The sequence below is a fragment of the Crinia signifera genome, chromosome 1 (assembly GCF_055691185.1).
Source record: "Crinia signifera chromosome 1, ASM5569118v1, whole genome shotgun sequence".
NCBI lineage: Eukaryota > Metazoa > Chordata > Amphibia > Anura > Myobatrachidae > Crinia > Crinia signifera.
This window is the reverse complement of record NC_139217.1, coordinates 45,224,826-45,237,296: the sequence shown is the minus strand read 5'-3', so window position 1 is coordinate 45,237,296 and position 12,471 is coordinate 45,224,826.

The window sequence follows — 12,471 nt, the reverse complement described above, 5'->3', positions numbered from 1 at the left end:
GCAAATAAATTTGTGCATTTGAAAATTTCCCCGGAGTGACGCCAATCCTTACCTACTATTATTGATCTGTGGATGGCACCCGGGGTCCCTTTGTCACATTACTGAGGAGTGCCGGCTCGCACAGCTATATATATATATACATATTGTGGGGTTTTAGCATCAAACGGGTAGGCACAGGTGAGGATTTGGCACAGACTTAGACAGTGACATCACGGCTTGGGTCCAAAACAGGGCTTGCCTGAGTTTTATTGCAGCACTCAGAGCAAGAAACTAACAACAGCCTTTACACTTCAGGCAAAACAGAAAACAAAAACCTGCTCGTCTGAGCTCTAACTAAACAGAATAAACGTCCCTCTCTATACCAGGGCCACACTATGTGACACTGGACGCATACAGCAGATATAGATCAAGTAATGCAGTACTTACAGCCTTGTCTCTCTCTAGCAGCAGCTTACTGCCTCCAACACCCAGGGAGAGAGAGAGCCCTAAGGAGAGGGCTGACTCCTTTTTAAAGAATCAGGTGTTCTCCTGATTACCAGCCCAGGACAGAACACCCTTTGTAAGCCGGAGCTTACCACACAGATTGAAATAGCCTGCAGTCTATATGCCATAAGACAGGATTCTAGGGGAAAAGTACCTGCCGTCTATGACTTTCCCTGCCACTGTCTTACATACCCTCCCCCTCTGTTCGAACCTGTGGGGTCGGACACTGTCTGCCAACTGGCAGTATGTTCGGGATAGGGCATCGGCATTACCCTGAAGCCTTCCTGCTCTGTGTTCCACTGTAAATTTGAAATTTTGCAAATTGAGAAACCATCTCATGACCCTTGCATTTCTCTCTTTGGCTTGGTACATCCATGTAAGTGGGGAGTGGTCAGTGATTAATCTAAAGGAGCGTCCTAAGAGATAGTACTTTAGGGATTCAAGGGCCCACTTGATTGCTAAGCACTCCCGCTCGACTATACTGTAGTTTCTCTCCGTAGGTGTGAGCTTCCTGCTCAAATATGTTACCGGGTGTTCCTCTCCACCATCTTCTTGGGAGAGGACAGCACCTAGTCCCACATCAGAAGCATCAGTCTGTACGACAAACTCTTTTTTAAAATCTGGAGTGATTAGGACTGGTTGATTACAAAGGGCCACTTTTAATTCTTGGAATGCCCTTTCAGCCTCTGGGTTCCAGCTGACCATAACTGCCCTACCTCCTTTGGTAAGATCGGTTAGGGGCGCTGCCATGGTTGCAAACTGGGGAATGAACCTACGGTAATACCCCAGAATTCCCAAAAAAGCCCTGACTTGTTTTTTTGTCGAAGGACGAGGCCAGTCTTGGATAGCCTCCACTTTATTTATTTGTGGCTTTATTATACCTCTCCCGATAACATACCCCAGGTCTAACATTTTCTGGACCTCCCCAGATATGGCCTGTCTACGCGCTCCTGGTACTCTATAGGGTTTTAAGCGTACCCGAACTCCAGGTTTGGTGACAATGTCATGTTTTATGGCTGTGGAGCGCCCTGGAAGTTCTGAGAACACATCATAATTCCTTTGTACTAACTCTTTAGTTTCCTGCTTCTGGGATTTGGACAGGGTCTCTGACACCCGCACCTCTGGGCTATCACTAGAGGGGGCACTTACAGCTGTCAGAGTCTCTCTGTCTTTCCAGGGTTTAATTAAGTTCACATGGTACAACTGTTCTGGCTTCCGTTTACCTGGTTGATACACTTTATAATTTACACTTCCCACTTTTTTATCTACCCGATACAGTAGATCCTGGTTAATGGCCATCTTTGGGAACTCTTTGTCAGCATTGGGGTATTGGGGCTCACCATTTATGACTTTAGGATTTTCCCTAGCTCTTAATAAGGTGGGATCTCTAAGTTGAGCAGTCCCAAAATTATCACGTGACATCTCTAGCTCAGGCATGTCACCTGCTTTTTCCTGCTCCTCAGCTTCACCTGCAAGAACAGCTAGGGGAAAACGGTCAGATTCAATAGTGGTCACCCCTACCGTTTGAACCTCAGTATCCTGATCAAAAGGCTCAGGACTAATCACAGGGCACACATTCTCATTATTAACAGCATTTCTAGTGCAGTGTACACTCTGTTTCCACAAGTCCCAGAACAATGGGAAGTCTCTTCCCAGGATCACACTATGCATCAGGGTCTTTACCACGCCCACTTCATGGGACACGGTTCCACAAGTACTCTTTAGCTGGACTAAAGCTGTGGGATACTCCTTGGTGTCCCCATGTATGCAGAAGACCCCTATGTAACGTCCTGTGAGTGTCCCAGGGTCTACCAAGCTGGCATGGACGAGAGTAACTAAACTCCCAGAGTCCAGTAGAGCCCTCCCGGGATAACCATCCACCTTTACATGACATATTTGCTGTCCAGTTTCTGACACAGTCTCAGCAGAGAAAACAGAACGTGCATATAAAGAGCTTCGCCAGGCTGTATCACACTCCATTGGCTCAGAAGTAAGGGGGCAATTGGCAGCAATATGCCCAGGTCCATGACAACGCCAACACTGTATGCGGCCCCAGTCTTTTTGCGACCCAGGTTTGGACCCCACTGTCCCTTGGGAACGCCTCTCCACTGTTTGTTCCCCATCTAGGCCACCTCCCTTTACAACATTATTCACCCCTCTAGTAAACGGAACAGTCTTACCAGATGATCCGGCCGCTTTGCTGTTCTTGAGGGTGGAATGTCCAGGAGGCACTTCTTGGAGTAGATTTTCAGTAGCTCTGTACCTCTCAACCAAGTTGACAAGCCCCTCGGCATCATTAGGGTCGCCCTGACCGACCCAGCGCTGAACCTTTGGAGGTAAGGAACAACGATACTTGTCCAGCACGACTCTCTCCACGATCTGCGCTGGTGTAGACTCCTCTGGCTGTAGCCATTTCCTTACCAGGTGGACCAGGTCATACATTTGGGACCGCGCAGGTAACTGTTCAGAAAAAGTCCAGTTATGCACCTTCCGGGCACGCACACTCATGTTTACGCCTAAGCGAGCAAGGATCTCTCCCTTGAGTTTCGCGTAGTCGTTAGCATCCTGCTCACTCAGATCAAAATACGCCTTTTGTGGTTCTCCAGTTAGAAAAGGTGCTACCACACCTGCCCATTGATCCACGGGTAACTGTTCACGCTCTGCTACACGTTCAAACACCGCAAGAAAGGCCTCTACATCATCCGTGAGAGTCATCTTTTGCAGAGATTTCTGTACTGCAGCCCGTGTGGTTGGAAGCAAGGGTTGGGGTGTTTGCACACTCTGCGCCACACTCTTAGCCACATTCTGTATTTGCTCTTGTAATTGCAGATTAATTTGCTGCTGTTCCTTTAAGGCTAGTCTGTTGGATTCAAGCAGCAAAACATTGGTTTCAGCCTGGGCACGCATGGCCTCCTCATGCACCTTTTGCTGACATGCGTTTGCCTGCACCAAGTGTTTTAAAAGGTCCTCCATTTTAACAGTCTCCTGTTGCAGTGTTACAGCAGCCTTCAGCCAGGACATACAAGTATCAGCACACTCCAGACATTCACTTGTGGCTGGTTGCCTTTAGCAACAACTTCCAGCTTGCTGTAGCAAAAGTCCTATAGTTCGATGTATGTCTCTTTAAGTGAGATGCTTGCTCGCATTCTCCACCATATGTGGGGTTTTAGCATCAAACGGGTAGGCACAGGTGAGGATTTGGCACAGACTTAGACAGTGACATCACGGCTTGGGTCCAAAACAGGGCTTGCCTGAGTTTTATTGCAGCACTCAGAGCAAGAAACTAACAACAGCCTTTACACTTCAGGCAAAACAGAAAACAAAAACCTGCTCGTCTGAGCTCTAACTAAACAGAATAAACGTCCCTCTCTATACCAGGGCCACACTATGTGACACTGGACGCATACAGCAGATATAGATCAAGTAATGCAGTACTTACAGCCTTGTCTCTCTCTAGCAGCAGCTTACTGCCTCCAACACCCAGGGAGAGAGAGAGCCCTAAGGAGAGGGCTGACTCCTTTTTAAAGAATCAGGTGTTCTCCTGATTACCAGCCCAGGACAGAACACCCTTTGTAAGCCGGAGCTTACCACACAGATTGAAATAGCCTGCAGTCTATATGCCATAAGACAGGATTCTAGGGGAAAAGTACCTGCCGTCTATGACTTTCCCTGCCACTGTCTTACAATATATATATACACACACACACACACAGAGACCAGCCAGGTGCACCACTCGCGGGCAAACAAATCGCAAGAGATGTCTTTGTATGCCAACGTATCAATGATGGTTCATTGTCATCGGAGGTGGATAGATATGGTGATAAGGTATTCAAGCTGTGAATGTTTGTATTGTTGTTACTCCTAGTTGGCATAGAAAGACATCTCTTGTGAGTTGTTTCCCTATGAGTGCTGCACCTTATAGGTCTGTATGCTTCCTCTATTTTTTAGGATTGTGAGGGCCCTGAGTGTTAAGTGGCAGTTATATTGGAGTGCCGATTGGACTGTATATTATATATACATAATCATGGCCTTTTAGGCTGGTTCCATACATAGGAGTTTATGTATTACAAATTGGGTATCTATGAATGGAAATCTTACAGAACAATTGGACATACAGCAGGGGTGGGGAACCTCAGGCCCGGGGGCCGTATGCGGCCCTCGTAGATGGTCTGAGTGGCCCGGCCCCTGGTTTTACCAGTAGTCAAGTATAGGGGAATTCTCGAGAGAGGTCGGTAGTTCCTGTGAGATTCCTCTTAAATAGCAGCCAAAGACTGTCAGTCCTATTCCGCGACAGGCGCCAGAGCGTGGGCGGCTGCAGCTGGACAATTTGTAAGAGAAATGTTTACATATGGCCCCCAAATGATTTTTTCCCCATCCAAACGGCCCTTGGCACAAAAAAGGTTCCCCACCCCTGACATACACCAACAATGTCTCCCTAATTTTGAAAAAATTTTTTTTATTATTTAACTAAACCATTTTTATCCCAACATTAAGTTATTAATAATCTACCCTTAACATATTTTTACTTTTTTATTGTTGATCCGGCAAAGCCAGGCCTTCCTCGGCTGACTGACTTAGTGACTTATAGCTTGATTCTCCAGAAATCCTAATCCACACAATTTTTTTAATTTTGTGGCTCTGAACCAAAACCCAGTCCTGGGGAGATCTGATTCGAAGAAAGGTCCTTATTCTAGTTCTCTCGCAAAGGCAAATTCCTTCTCAAATGGACAAAACCATGTGCACTGCAGGGGGCAGATGTAACATGTGCAGAGAGAATTAGATTTGGGTGAGTTATTTTGTTTCTGTGCAGGGAAAATTCTGACTGCTTTATTTTTACACTGCAATATAGATCTCACTTTGAAGTAAATCCCCACCCAAATCTAATTCTCTCTGCACATGTTACATCTGCCCCACCTGCAGTGCACATGGTTTTGTCCATTTGAGAAGGAATTTGCCTTTACAACTGAACTAGAATAAGGGCCAGAGTCCGCTGTCCAGAATTCGGATTCTAAATATGATTTTCTGGGTTTTGGATTAAAAAAAAAAATATGATTTCACTGTTTTTATAATTTTTTTCGTTGTTTTTTTAAAATAAATAAATAAACAATTATAATTTTTTTTTAAATGATTTTTAACCAAACAAAAACCTGAATCCGAAGCACGATGGTGAACTAGAGCCAAAGCCAAATGAATAAAACCAAAACACAGGGATCGGCATGGGTCAGTTATAATCAGTTTGTATCCCTATTGCACACTGAATGAGAAATATACATATAATAATCAGACAATACAGAGATCTTGGTTGCATATATCTGCAGATATAGGGTTAAGCCCCCAGGCCGTACGTCAAGGCGTCTCTGTCACTGGGGGTCCCTAACACTGGGTATGGGTCTGGGGTGTGGGCCCCCAACATGCCGACACAGGCTGACTACTCCAGGGCAGCACACAAATGAAAATTAGTAAGTGTTAAATAAGAAGCACATAATTTTTTTCGTTGTTTTTTTAAAATAAATAAATAAACAATTATAATTTTTTTTTAAATGATTTTTAACCAAACAAAAACCTGAATCCGAAGCACGATGGTGAACTAGAGCCAAAGCCAAATGAATAAAACCAAAACACAGGGATCGGCATGGGTCAGTTATAATCACCCTGCTGCACCTGCCAATGCAGTGGTACAAGGTTTTTGCTACAATAAGCAGTGATAGAAAATCTTTTATAACGTTACAAAATGTTGTTTTACATTTCAGTTTCAGCTTCATAGTTAATTTCACGGCATAATTACCATTATATCTAACTTATTTCTAAGGAAACACCTGGAACATTATGCTGTGGGTGTAACATACACCCAATATCACACAAATATCCAAAACGGATTGTAGTGACAGCTGCAGGCGCTCTCTATATTGTGCACATGTCTGTAAACATCATCTTTATGGCGCATTATCATAAATTGCATTTTGCCAAATCACTGGTCAGATTTTAATGAAAATTCCAAAACATAACATTACAGAAGGCACGGGGTGTTTCACACATTACATCATACAATTATTGCTCATCACACAGGTGTTGTTTGAGGAAACATAAAAGGAAACCAGGAATAGGTACATTTATAATGATGACATTAAACAATGATGTGCATGGTACTTTGATTGGTGTTACAATAGTAACAATAGTGCTAGGGTAGAGTGATATTAGGGTACAATGATGCTTTGGTACAATGGTGATACAGTACAATAGGGCTAATGTAGATTAATGTTAGGGTACAATGATACAAGGGTACAATGATATTATAGTACGATGATTTTAGAGTACACTAGTGCTGTGTTGCAATGATCTTACAGTGCAATGTTATGTTTTGTTGATTTAAAGTACAATGGAGACTCAGTAAAATGATACTGAACCCTACCGTACAATGTTATGGAACAATGATGTTACAGTACAATAGAATTACAGTACAATGGTGTTACGGTACAATGGATTTACGGTACAATGATGTTACAGCGCAATGATACAGTACAATGATGTTACAGTACAATATAATCACAGTACAATGGTGTTATGGTACAATGGAGTTACAATACAATGATGTTACAGTGCAATGTTGTTACAGTACAACTATGTAAGAGTACAACAGAATTACAGTACAATGGTGTTATGGTACAATGGAGTTACGGTACAATGATGTTACAGCGCAATGATACAGTACAATGATGTTACAGTACAACCATATAACAGTACAATATAATCACAGTACAATGGTGTTATGGTACAATGGAGTTACAATACAATGATGTTACAGTGCAATGTTGTTACAGTACAACTATGTAAGAGTACAACAGAATTACAGTACAATGGTGTTACGGTACAATGGAGTTACGGTACAATGATGTCACAGTGCAATGATACAGTACAATGATGTTACAGTACAACCATATAACAGTACAATAGAATCACAGTACAATGGTGATACGGTACAATGGAGTTACGGTACAATGATGTTACAGTACAACTATGTATATGTACAATAGAATTACAGTTCAATGGTGTTACAGTACAAAGGAGTTACATTTTGTACAATGCTGTTATGGTACAATGATGTTACAGTGCAATGATACAGTACAACAATGTTACAGTACAAAAAAGTAACGGTACAATGGTGTTGCGGTACAATGATGTAAAGCAGTAATAATAGAAATCTAGCAACTCTAAGACCCAGGTGGGAAATGCACAGTAATAGTTTGTCAACATTTGGTCTATGTATTTGGAAAAAATTATTAAACTGAAGAAACCGATGTTGTATACACGTATGTTGACAATTTGCATGTAAGCCATATTATAAAAGTAATACTATAAACAGAATAAAAAGAGCAAAAATGGAGGTACACAACCAAATGTCAGAGAATACTATATGCCAGTGTATTGATGCTGCATTCAAAACCTCAAACCATCATATACAATTCACACAAAAATGTTATTAAATAAATGATACGGACGTTCTTCAGTTTTGTGTCCTATGGGTTAAATAGAAATATTGACTTTGTACAGCATTATATGAATCTTTCGTATCTTAACATTTTTTGGCAGGAAATAGCCGAAAGATCAATATAGGTCGTGTACAGAAGTTACAGCAATTATATTATATTGTGTAGTTATGGAAACTTACTATGTAAGATGCGTCACAGGGGGGTATTCAATCCAGGATTCCGACTGTTGGAACCTCCCGACAGTCAGAATCCAGGGATACAATAGTACATCGACAGAAGGGAATTCAATGTTCCGACTGTCGAGTGCCGGAAAGTCCGTGGATCGGCAAAAACGGCTACTGATTGTCCAAAACCGCCCGTAAATTTCACAATCCGCGTCCGTTTCCGACAAAACAGATCCGAAGTTAAAAAAGTTGGATCTGACTGCCTTCAATGCTGTTGGTAACGGCAGCATTGAATAGGCGAGTGCCGAAATTTCTGCTGGCGGAAATAGCGGCACATTAAATAGTGTATTAAAAATACTGTACAGGTTAAGTATTACTTATCCAAATATATGTTATCCAAATTATTCTGAAAACCATAGTGCAGCCGGGAGACAAAGGATACTACCCGGCCGCACTAATTATTCTTCCGCGGCTGTAACAGAAGAGAAGGGGAGGAAGAGATCCCCGTTCAAAGATGATGCTGCTCCCGGGTAGCGAGGAGAGCGCCAGTGCCAGCCCTGAGACAGCCTCCAGGGGAAGCAGCAGCTAGTCTGGAGGCTTTCACGTATCAGGTACTGCTGGTAAAGCCTGCGTGCCTCCTGACAGCCGAGCTCTACTGCCCACCTCCCGCATGATCAGCCCGCCCTCCTCCCGCCGCTGATCAGGCGGTTAAAGAAACTTACTGTGGGTAAGACTGGAGGAGAGGCTGATAGAGTGCAGGGGCAGTGGCAGTACATGCTTATAGGAGGGCAAACCGCAGGATGACTGTAAAGTGTGTTTGGACTGTATGTGTGTGTGTACGTGTGTGGCGGGGGGTGGTGGCTGTGAGTTATTGATACAGTAAAGTATGTGTGTGGGGGGTTTGTTAGAATGGTGGTGGGCCGTGTGCTTGTGTTACCTTCTGGACTGAAAGTCCCCGGGGGACACGATATGTAAGTGGCACTAAATGTGTAAAAAAATTATTGCTTGGCATCCAAATTCAGTGTCAGCGATTGAACACAAACTTAAAAATGTGTAAAAAAATTATTGCTTGGCATCCAAATTCAGTGTCAGCGATTGAACACAAACTTTGTTTCATGTACAAATAAAATATATTTGTGTGTATTTCAGGTGTTTGATGTCTTTATACAACATAAATGCATTTTGTGCTCACACGTGGGTTCCATCCAAGGGATACTCAAGCTGTCCTAAATACAATATGTTTATTTTAAAATACAGGATTTTTTGACAAGACCAAAGAAAAATGTAATTATCAACGTCAAGCACTCTGAATCAAGTAGGAAAACACTGGAATTACCAAAACAAATAAAAACATGTTTAATTATAATTATTTAATTTAAATAATGTTCACTGAAAAGCTGAGCAGTAATGCAGATTGTAAGCCGACAGTATATGCTCAAAATTAATATATGTTCTGTGGTTAAAATGTTATTTTTTTGTATTCTAATTCACTGTAGAAAATCTTAGTAAATACATATAATAAAAATAACAATTCTAATAATTAACGGGTAATAAATGTGAGCAAAATGGACAAAAAACAACTGATTCAAAAAATGAAAATGAAAGAATACAGAGAATTCAATGTACATAGAATGTAACGGCAGATAAGAACCACTTGGCCCATCTAGTCTGCCCTAAACACATGTACAGTACATAACTGTAGTCTGATATACTAAGCTGCATATATTGTATTTGCTGCATCTTCTTCAATCCTTCTGCGTCTGTCAAAACAAAAAATAAATATCATTATAGACCTACAGTATGTACCAGACGCAAATGTCCATCCCAAAATGTGGGCTGGGCTAATGGGTTTTTCTCATGGTTACATATGTTACGGAAGGTCCAATTAATAGCAGCAATGTGTTTTTGAGTCTGTTTTTGAGTCTTCAGAAGACAATTTCAGGCAGAAATTTTATTTTAAGTATCCACACTGTAAATTGTAAAAAAAAATTCTTACTTATGAAATATTATTTTTTCCCCATATCTTGCTTGGCCATCAGCACAGTGCCATAATCGGTGGGTCCAGGACACCAGACAGAGTACAATCATATTTAGTTTTGCAGGCTGTTCAGACATATTTGTGTCATTGAGATTGCTTAGGTATGGGAGCTACCATTTGCACAGCACTATATTACAGCAATTTACCAGATGTGTTTGATCTGTAATTCATGTTTTTGGTAATCAGGAAACCCCTTTCTACTTATGACTTTAAATTTCACTCTGTTCTGTTTGTCTTCTACCATCAATAAATTTCTTCGTGCAACATTTTTTACTAAATTGGATTTATAGGAACGCCAACGGTGTGTGGTGGTTTGAAATGCATATAATAGGTCTAGTTAGTGATGATTGTGTAACTTTTAATTGAATAAAAATAAAATAATAGAAAAATTATAAAAAATAAAGTCAATAGAAAATAAAATAAAACAGAAATAATAAATAGGAAACTTAAAGAATACGAAGAGTGAATTAATAAAAGGAAAATACATAAAATAAAAATTAAAAAAATGTTTTGATGGATGCACTGTTCCTTTTATCAGATAAGGTCGCTGGTGTCTATAATGATCCTACACCTCTTATTCTACTTCTGTACTTTTGTTCTTGAAGGCCCTGTGGTCTTTATGCACACCCCTTTCCATGATTTTCTTCCACTTGCATTCACTTGTAATACACAGCGGAATTGGATTTGACAATCAGTTGAATCCATGTTTCAAACAGGCCGAGTGTAGTGTGGAACCGATACACCAACCAAGCAGCATACCAGCTCATCAAACAAACAGTGCATCCATGCTGTATTGAACACCCAAAGCTAAAGTTTGATCTTTAGAGGGAACATTCCTTTATTAATTTGTCAAAACATTTATATATGACTTGCTTATAACTACACAAGATGTGCAAAAGTGAATCGGTTCTTGAACTTTTTTATTAATTTAACACACTCTAAAACTACTATTTGAAAAATAAAGAGTAACTAAAAGACAATGTGAAATGAATATAGAATGATTACAAACAAGTATAAAATAAAGTATAAATATTCTCTGAAAACTTCAAACATCCAAATATATGTTTAAATTAATAATTTGTATTTTAACAATTTAAGTATAGCTACAAAATAACAGATGAAAGAAAAAAAGGTACTTGTGTATTTTGGCGGCGCCCATCGCATCACATACCATAACGCATACGATGCGACGCAATATCGTACGATAGTGCACGATGGCATACAATTTTGAAATTGTATGCCATTGTACATGGCATACAATGCCATACGATGCGATTAAACATTGTATAAGCACCCTAATGGGTGCTTATACAATGTTAAGCACCCTAATGGGTGCTTACAATGTTAAATGCACCCCCACGCCACCCCCCCACTATAAACGTGAACCCGAAGCGTGGCGAGCGTAGCGAGCCCGCGAGGGGCGGCGGTATGCGTCCTACGACCTTTTCATACCCCCACTATCCACGTCGGCATGGAGTCGAGAATAGAATAGTGTGGCGAGCGCAGCGAGCCACCGAGCCCGAAGCGTGGCGAGCGCAGCGAGCCCCGCGAGGGGACGCGGATACCTGTGAAGCCCGCGAAGGGACGCGTTTACCTGTGAAGGTATCCGCGTCCGCTCGCTGCGCTCGCCACACTAGTCTATTCTCAACTCCACGCCGACGTGGATAGTGGGGGTATGAAAAGGTCGTAGGACGCGTACCGCCGCCGCTCGCCACGCTTCGGGTTCACGTTTATAGTGGGGGGTGGCGTGGGGGTACATTTAACATTGTAAGCACCCTTTAGGGTGCTTATACGATTTTTTATCGTATAGGGGGTCAAAATCGCGTCGCAGCGCATGCCATCGGGTACATGGCATGCGATGCGATACGTTCATCGTACGACGGACATCGGGGGCGCCGCCAACATACACAAGTACCGAAAAAAATATTTTGTAGTTTAAAAAAAGCTGCATCAGGGTTAATTGAATAGCCCCCAGTAAAGCTATTAGCAGTGGTAAATTACAGCTGCTAATAGTATACTCCCATAAATATGTGTTATCGTTCAAATTTAATAATATTAAGGGGGGGGGTGTTTTGCAATGGAAATAAAATAGAACTTTAACAGCGTCTTAACATAAGAAAGAAAATATTTTAGGTAATAGACTCCTATCTAGATATGACTACAAACAATGTAATAATAATGTAAAATGAAACAGATATTGGTGAATCTGTAAGGATCATTGCACAAAACAAACATCAGATATCTGTGACATACTGTAGGTAAATACAAGCTGTGTGTTGGAGGAAAATTGCCCTCGTCA